Here is a 10,118-nt window from a genome sequence, read left to right on the forward strand (position 1 = left end):
GCCTGGTCTGTTGATTTCCTCCAATATTTTGTGTGTGTTGCTCGGATTTCCAGTATTTGCGGATTTTCTCTTGTTTGGTTTATGGATCCTAGTTCTCTGTTGCCTTTAAATATACTCAGCGGCCACTTTATGAGGTATACCCCGTTCACCTGCTCTTTAATGCAAATATATAATCAACCAATCATATGGCAGCAAGTCAATGCATAAAAGCATGCAGTGATGGTCAAGATAATCGGTTGTTGTTCAGACCAGACATCAGAATGGGAAAGAAATATTATGTGAGTGAGTTTGACTGTAGAATGATTGCAGGTACCTGATAGGATGGTTTGAATATAACAGAAACTGCCGATCTCCTGGGATTGTCACAGACAACAGTCTCGAGAGTTTACAGAGAACAGTCTGAAAAACAGAATAAAAACATCCAGACTGTGGCAGTTCTGTGGGCAAAAAAGCCTCCTGCACATCTTTAGGCTGTGTTGCTGGTTGTTAAAGCAAACAATGCATTTCACTCTACCCATGTTTCGATTTACTGTACAAGTGATAAATAAATGAATCAAAATCTAAGATTCCCACCACTGCAGTTTTATTTGTGTTTTAGTGTTTTTTTTTGATGAATTGCTGTGTTTTTCAGATCATGTCCTCAGTTCTCTAGGTCAAATTAATCCGAAGTGTAAAATACAGTGTCATAACTGCATCATGCTTAAGCTGGAGGATTTATCTGGAAGATTTTAAGCAGTCAGAGTTGTGATTCTTGAAATGCAAGTTTTAGAAATTCTTGAAGAGGGAATGAGTTCTAATGCAAAAATATCTTCCTCATTTCTGCTGGAACCATGCTGCTCTGAGGGCATTTTCACTTCTGCCACTTCTTGGTAGCATTTGCCTGTGTTTTAAATAATGATTCTTGACACAATTTTATGTCATGGGCAACGTTTGTAGACCTCTGTGTGTTAAGTGCGAGCACACATGCACGCGCACGTGTATACACACACACACACACACACACACATTTATGATTTAAATTAAAATCTTTTAACAGGTCTTCATGTGGTCACAACAGTGTGCTGATTGAACTTCGCTTGAGCTGTGGGCTGTGGATTGAGAGCCGTCATTTTAAACTGTAAATCTATTTAACCCAGTTTTCAAGAAATGTCAATCTATTAATGAGACAGATGTCTTGAACAAATTCTGAATTTTGACCTTGTGTTCAATTTAATATTTGAACCACTGTCTGCCACCTTTTTCATTATGTCAATTTTTGCTGAAACAGAAGAACTATACAGTGCAGTGTTTTTACCATTACAGAAAAGACTGTAATTTCTATTTGTCTAATTGCACTGATACTGTCATGATATGTTAGCTCTCTAAAGATTTTGAAGTTTCAGTATGTTATCTTTACAACTAGAACTTCCCCGTCAATATCCAATACTGGGGCTACGGTAATATTATTATATGTCTTTACTCTCCTCATTTTAATGTTACATTTTACATCCTGTGCACCAAGTGCAAATAGAGTTCACAATCTCTGCTATGCTTTATATCACAGAAGCTTAGAATAATTGGAACCTATCAAATAGTGAAAGGCTTAGATGGAGTGGACGTGGAGAGCATCTTTCTATAGTGGGGAGTCTAAGAGGGAACAGTCTAGAAATATGTGGATGCCATTTAGAGCGGAAATAGGCAGAATTTCTTTAACCAGAGTGGTGAATCTGTAGAACTCGTTGTCACAGATGGCTATGGAGACCAATTCATTAGGTATATTTAAGGCAGAGGCTGGTGGATTATTAGAGGGCAATTAACACACCAAATTCATGCTAGTTCTATATAAAGCAAATCAACTAGATCCATTCCTCCAGCCTCTTTGAGTGGCCCTGCAACATTGTTTTTCCCTTTAAGACACACTTTTCAACACTGCAGCCAAATCCGCCTTGACTGTTATCTTTGGTAGTACATTCCAAATCCTGATCACTCACCTTGTAAAGTAAATCCTCACACAACTTTTGGTTCTTTTGTCAATCAAAGTTCAAAGTTCAAAGTACCCATCATTTTGGTAAGTATCTTCTGCCCCTGGGGTTCCCAACCTTTTTTATGCCATTGTTAGATCCCGGTTTATTTTCTGATCCTTAGGGTTCTTCCAGAAGTCAGGAATGACAAGCAGTCTTAATTCTAATGATCATTTATTTTAGAGTACAAACAAACATACAAATACGAAGCAAGCAAATAAAGAACTGAGAAATGATGCTAAGAGGTAAATGAATGACAAAGAATGTGAAATTAAAAAGAATAAAAATGGCACCTCTGATAAATCCATCACTTCTGATAGATAAGATAAAAGAATTCCTTAGATAGAAATAAAATAGTTAATAGGCTACATAATTAGAAAAATTACATCAAGTGGGTAATGTGCTAATACTTAACCAATTAAAAATGAGAAAGGTGATGAACTGTTAGTTTAACTGCCATACTGTTTTCTGCCAGTAAGTGGGAATGAAAAAAAAAACATTAGTTTGTTAAAAGGTACCAAGGTACAAAGTCAAAAGTATTATTAAAAAGAAGTGTTTTTAACACCATGGAACATTACCATTAACCCTTATTGTACACACCCCTCCATATTCTTGACATGTTTCCCAACCTGCAACCGGAAGTGGACACAGTATTTATGGCTAAACCAGTGTTTTAAAAAGTTTTATTGTGATTACCTTGCTCTTGTGCTCGAGACACCCTATGTGTGAAGCCTATAATACTGTTTGTCTTTTAAATCAATTTCTCAATCAGAGTTGCATTTGTAATGAGTTTGTAATGGATCAAGTACATACTGTATACTCCAGACCTTTCTGTTCCTGTATGTCTTTTAAAATTGTACTTATTTTACTCAAAATCTGGCTATCTGATTTATTCTATCAAAACATAACACTTCACATTTTCCAGCATTAAATTCCATTTGCCCGTTCTTCTAGCTGGTCTATATCTCCTTAGAGTCCACGACCATCCTCTTCACAGTTCAACAAAACTCCAAAGTTAGTGTCAACTGCAAACTTGGAAATTGTGTCTTATGCACCCATACATTAATAAATGCAGTGTGCGCATAAATTTTAAAATAACAAGTCTGTAACCAAAAGCTGCTTTTGGGATGCTATGTTATAAACTGTAAACATGCTTCTTAGGGCACAGATGAATTGCTAGGTCAGAGGGTTTAATTTTTAAATTAAGGAAAATTTCCTGATATATTTAACAGTAGCTACATGATACACTTTCATTTGGGCAGCTGAAATAGGCTTATCACAGAATTAAGCACTTTAATAAAGGGTTCATTCACCAACTGTGAGTGAACTTGATTTCGTATAAATTTGAATTTTTAGAACCAATTAGATCCATCAGCTCACAGTGGTAAACTATATATATAATATTTTAAAACTTTTATTTAATTCTTTACAATTTCACCTAAAATTAAACTGAATTGAAATTTAATAGAATATAAAAGCAAGGATGTAATGTCGAGACTTCACTAAGCACTGGTAAGGCCTCATTTGGAGTATTGTGAGCAGTTTTGGGTCCCTTATCTTAGAAAGGATGTGCTGAAACTGGGGACGGTTCAAAGGAAGTTCCCAAAAATGATTCCAGAATTGAATGGCTTGTCATATGAAGAGTGTTGGCTCTGGGCCTGTATTCAATGGAATTCAGGGGAATGAGGGGTGACCTCACTCATCGAAACCTATCGAATGGTGAAAGCCTTGATTGAGCAGATATGGAGAAGATATTTCCTGTGGATGAAGAGTCTAAGACCAGAGGACACAGCCTCAGAATAGAGGGCATTCTTTTCGATGAGAGTAGTGAATCTGAGGAATTCCTTGCCACAGGCAGCTCTGGAGGCAAGTCTGTATGTATATTTAAGGCAGAGGTTGATAGTTTCTTGATTGGTTAGGGCATGAAGGGACATGGGGAAAAAGCAGTAGGATAGGGCTGTGAGAAAAAAATGGATCAGCCTTGATGAAATGGTGGAGCAGACTCAATGGGCCAAATTACCTAATTCTGCTCCTTCGTCTTATGGTCTTAATTTTAGAGCTTCCTCAAATATTGCAAACAGATCACAAACTAAAATCTCCATACTCATAATTGCAGCTGTTAGCACGGAAAGTTCTGTTGGTGATGGCTGATTTCCACATTAATGTTCTTAAGCAATGCAAAAGATCACAAGGCTGTTTGGACTCAAATTAGTCTGTACAAGGAAATCCCGAGTACAGTGGTCTTCAGAATGTGAGCTTTGGTGAGGAGGGTCTGCTGGAAAATATCAACATTGTCCTTTGGTTTAACAGTGCAATATCAGCACATCAGATAGGTGAATGGTTAGCCTTTTCTGTGACTCTGACAGTCTCCAAGTTATTTGTGAGGATAAGGCATGTTGTCAGCTGAATGGAATACACATATTGTACTATGTTGGAGCTCAGTGTTCCACATAGCCACACATGCAGGAAATTTATTCAGCTTGCGCTTTGCATTTCAGAACTGGAGTTACCGGGAAGCAGAGACTTCAAGGAAACGTAAGCATACTGCGACTTTTGGGTTCTCGGGCAGAAAGAGTGAGCGTGGCTGCTGGACAGATTTAAGAGATGCAGGCAGATGATGCCATTCTCCGAGCCAGTTTCACTCACTAAAAAACCCTTCCTTTTCAATACTACTGGGGATGATGGTTCCTCAGAAGACTGCATTCAGAGATAGGGACATGTCACCACAATGGTTGATCTGCACAGAGCTGCAGGAAAAAGATTAAAAGAGAAACACAGACTGGGGATTTGATAGATTGAGGGGCACGTATGAATTTCTGTGGCTATAGACATGATTCCAAGATGATTTGTTACCTCCTTGTTCTCATGTCATTGATATCACAGAAGAGCAGCAAAGAACATTGAATGGAGAGCTAAACAGCCATATTGTCCATATTGATTCTCACAACACAGGCAGAAAAACAGATGGGTCTTGCAAGCAGAGTTTAGAGAGTTCAGAATGCAGGACCTCAAAGATAATAGTATCAGGATGACTCTTAGTGTCAGTACTGCTAAGTACAGAAGTAGTAAAGACAGCAGGTGAATGCATGACTGGGGAGGTCGTGGAAGAGGAAGAATTTTAGATTGTTGAGGCAGTGAAATTCCTCTGCTACAGGTGAGACCCATACTAATAGGATGGGATGCAGTTCAGTGGGACTTAAGCCGGCATCCCTGCAGGAGTTTGCAGGTGCTGTTCTGGAGGGTTTAAACAAGCTTGGCATGGGGATGAGAACTGCAAAGGGAATTCAGAAAGGTGAGAAGTACACTGGGAAGGTGAAGTTTAAAAGTAGTTAATTAAATAAAGAGAGCAAAAACAAAGTCGAGCAGGAAAGGGAATCACAGAGCAGAAAATCTTATGAAGATGAGAATAAAAGCACTGTATCTGAATTCTCATTGCATTTGTAAGAATGTAAACAAATTTGCAAATCAGCTGAGTATTTGCATGGTTTTCTATTTTTATTCTAGATTTCCTGCATTTTCCATTTTTTCAAGGTAAATGTTGAAATCAGGGCAGAAATAGAGGTAAGCAGATATAACCTGATTGACACTGATGAAAATAAGGCCGCAAGGTGGCCAAAACTGAACATAGAACAATACAGCACTGGACAGGCCATTCTTGATCTTGAAGCCAGTTCAACTAAACATCCTCCACCTGTGTATCATTCATATCTCTCCATATTCGTGTGACTATCTAAAAGTCTCTTAACTCCACCAAACTGCCTGATTCCACCATTACCCCTAGTAACCTATTCCAGGCTCCTACTATCTGTGCGTAAAAAATAGATGCCACTTATGTCATTTTCAAACTTCCTCCTCTAACTTTAAAAGAACGCCCTCTGGTACTTGACAATTTCACCCTGGAGAAAGGATTCTGACTGTCTACACTGCCAATGCCTCTCATAATTTTAGGAACATAAGAACATAAGAAATAGGAGCAGGAGTCGGCCATCTGGCCGGTCAAGCCTGCTCTGCCATTCAATTAGATCATGGCTGATCTGCCCATGGACTCATCTCCACTTCCCTACCTTTTCCCTATTACCTTTAATTCCCCTACTATGCAAAAATCTATCTAACTTTGTCTTGAATATGTTTACTGAGGTAGCCTCCACTGCTTCATTGGTCAGAGAATTCCACAGATTTACCACTCTCTGGGAAAAGCAGTTCCTTCTCATTTCTGTCCTAAATCTACTCCCCGAACCTTGAGGGTATGTCCAGTGATTCTAGTCTCACCTACCAGTGGAAATAACTTTCCTGCCTCTATCTTATATATCCCTCTCACAATTTTATATGTTTCTATAAGATATCTTCTCATTCTTCTGAATTCCAGCGAGTACAGTCCCAGGTGACTCAATCTCTCCTCATAGTCTAACCCCTCATTTCTGGAATTAATCTGGTGAACCGCCTCTGCACCACCTCCAAAGCCAGTACAACCTTCCTCAAGTAAGGAGACCAGAACTGCACGCAGTACTCCAGGTGCAACCTCATCAGTACTCTCTGCAGTTGCAGCGTAACCTCCCTGCTCTTAAATTCAATCCCTCCAGTAATGAAGGCCAACATTCCATTTGCCTTCTTGATAGCCTGCTCTACCTCCAAACCAACCTTTTGTGATTCCTGCACAAGCATTCCCAAGTCCCTCTGCACAGCAGCATGCTGCAATTTTATTACCATTGAAATAATTTGCTTTTTCATTTTTCTTTCCAAAGTGGATGACCTCACATTTACCAACATTGTACTCCATCTGCAGACCCCTGCCCACTCACTTAACATATCTATATCTCTCTGCAGATCCTCCGTATATTCAGCACGATTTTCTTTTCCAATCAAATTAGTATCATCGGCAAACTTAGCTACGTTACACTCGGTCCCCTCTTCCAGATAGTTAATGTATATCGTGAACAGTTGCAGGCCCAGCACAGACCCCTGCAGCACACCGCACACCACTCACGCCTGATTGCCTACCAGAGTACCAACCATGTGTCCCAACTCTCCGCTTTCGATTAGTTAACCAATCCTCTATCCATGCTAATACAGGTGTCCCCCGCTTTTCGAACGTTCGCTTTACAAAACCTAACTGTTACGAAAGACCTACATTAGTTAACCTATTTTCGCTAACAGAAGGTGTTTTCACCGTTACTAAAAAAAGAAGCGCGCAAAAAAAGGCAGTGTGTGCCCCGAGCAGCCGCTCCTCACCTGGATTCGGAACTGCATTCTAACCGGCATTGCTTAAACACGTGCCTGTGGGCATTTGTGTTTTATGTCAATTTATTTTGAGCATCCGTTTGCAAGATGAGTTCTAAGGTATCGGAAAAGCCGAGAAGAGCTCGTAAGGGTGGTACACTTAGCGTAAAACTAGACATAATTAAGCGTTTCGATCGTGGTGAATGAAGTAAGTACAAAGTGAGTTTGGCTTGTGGAAGTTGACAAAGATGATTTTGAAGAGGTTTTGGCCTCCCATGACCAAGAACTGATAGATGAAGAGCTGATGCAATTGGAAGAGGAAAGGATAACAATTGAAACCGAATGCAGTAGCGAATACACCGAAAGTGAAGTCGTCCAGGAACTGAACGTGAAGCAACTGCGTGAGATTTTCGCTGCAATGATAAAGTATGACTTTAATTTTGAAAGGGTACATCATTTTAGGGCATATTTGCAAGATGGTTTACAAAGAACTGTATGATAGAAAAATGCGCGAGGCTAGCAGTCAAGCATACTGTCGTTTTTCAAGCCTTCCACATCAGCCACAGCAGACGACGAACCTCGACCTTCGCCATCGAGGCAGGCAAACCTAGAAGAAGATGTCCTGCCTGCCCTGATCGACGATGAGATGACACCCCAGTGGTCCCAACCTCCGGGCTGCGGACAGATACTGATTCGCGGAGAATGCAGCGGTAGCCGGGACGCACCCAGCACATCTTTAAGAAAAAAGCCAAAATAAACAAGCTAATTAATTAGGTGCCGCCTGGCACATAAATGTCGGCCCAGATCAGAGGCGATTGCCGATTGCATCGCCTCTGATCTGGGCCGACATTTACGTGCCGGGTGGCACCTAATTAATCAGCTTGTTTATTTCGGCTTTTTTCTTAAAGATGTGCTGGGTGCGTCCCGGCCACCACGGTACCACTGCATGCTTCGTGGATCGGTATCAGTTCGCTGCCCGGAGGGTGGGGACCACTGCACCACTCCAACCTCCAACGACTCAGCCTAACACACCATCATCAGTGTGCTTGGCGCTGTCTTCCTGATTCCTGTAAGTGATACTACACTGTATATACATTACTTCTACTTTATATCGGCTCTGTATTTTTATGTGTTATTTGGTATGATTTGGCAGCTTCATAGCTTAAAGGTTACTGGAGAGAGTGTTTTTGCCGAGAGTGCTTGCGCAAGATTTTTGCTACAGAGAAAAGTGCAGACAATGGTTGTAGGGAAGTGTTTCTACTTTATATAGGCTGTGCATTTATCATATCATTCCTGCTTGTACTATATGTTACTGTTATTTTAGGTTTTTTGTATTATTTGGCATGATTTGGTAGGTTATTCTTGGGTCTGCAAACGCTCACAAATTTTTTCCATATAAATAAATGGTAAATGCTTCTTTGCTTTACGACATTCCAGCTTATGAACGATTATTTATTTATTTATTTATTTAAAAATATAATTTTTATTGAGTTTTCAAAGTAAATACAAGAGAAAAAAAATCTACCCTCCCGCCTCCCCTTAACCCTCCCCCCCCCCGATATGTACTACTACCTGAAGAGAAAAGAAAATAAAAGAGAACAAAAAAGAAGAACCACCTGAATACTGCAAGGTTTCCGCATGCTCCATGGGATTAAAAATAAATGTAATATATATTTGTTACTTTCCCCAAGGAACCAAGATCTTTATCATACCTAAAACATTACTTAGCTTCTCAACTCTCATAGTTCTCTGGAGAATCTCTTTGAACTTCACCATGTTGCTATGTGTTTCCCTCCCAATCATCCAGGCAAAAACAAAAATGAGATACCAAAAAAAAACACTAATATTGTGAATGAAAAGATACACAACACTATCCCATTCCATTTTGCGGGTCGTGGCTATTGCCACGTTGGCACACATGAATAACGTAGCGATTGGTCAGTGTTTCTTCCAGCTCCCCCGTAACAAAAAATTGTATATGTATAAAAAAGAAATTAATGTCATTATTCCCAGCTAGTATTCCTCAAATTTTAACATTTCTTCTCCTCCCTCATATAATTAATAATATATTTATATATTCATCCGCCTAAAAATCCAACAGGCCTATTCCTTAATCCAGTCTTCATCTTCAATCCATCTCGCTCCCCTGGGTTTGTTCTTGTATCTGGTGAATATTCGAAGAATCTTGCACAAACTCCTCCGCTTTTCGGTAATTGTCAAAAAATCTTTTTTCTCCACCAGTCAAAAAAATCTTCAAGGTTGCAGGATAACGCAATATAAATTGATAACCGTGATCCCATAGGGCTTTTTTCACTGGATTAAATTTCTTTCTTCTTTTCAAAAGTTCATAACTTATGTCAGGGTAGAAAAAAATTTTCTTCCCTTCTATCATCAGTGGTCCTTTTCTCTTCTTGGCAGCTTGGGCAGCCGCCTGTAGAATCCTTTCTTTGTCTTGAAATCTTAAGAATTTTACTAAAATTGACCATGGATATTGGTCATCTTGTGGTTTTGGTCTTAGAGCTCTATGTACTCTCTCGATTTCAATTGATCGGTCTTCCTCTTTCATTTGCAAGGTTTTCGGGATCCATCTTGAAAAAATTCTATTGGATTATCTCCCTCTATACCTTCTTTAAGACCAACAATTTTAATATTATTACATCTACTAAAATTTTCCAACACGTCCACTTTCTCCAAGAGTCGATTTCTTTCCATGTTCCAGACGAGCACATCATTTTCTGTTTTTTCCACTCTATCGTTAATATGCTCCATTGTTCTTTCCATCTTCTGAAGTTTTTTATCCATTCTATCCTGTCTTTTCATAGCTTTATCATAACACATCTTCACGTCTCTAAGCTCTGTTCTTAATTTTCTTAGTTCAGCCGTTAATTGCAATAAAGCTTC

Source organism: Mobula hypostoma, chromosome 3 (assembly GCF_963921235.1).
Source record: "Mobula hypostoma chromosome 3, sMobHyp1.1, whole genome shotgun sequence".
Taxonomy (NCBI): domain Eukaryota; kingdom Metazoa; phylum Chordata; class Chondrichthyes; order Myliobatiformes; family Myliobatidae; genus Mobula; species Mobula hypostoma.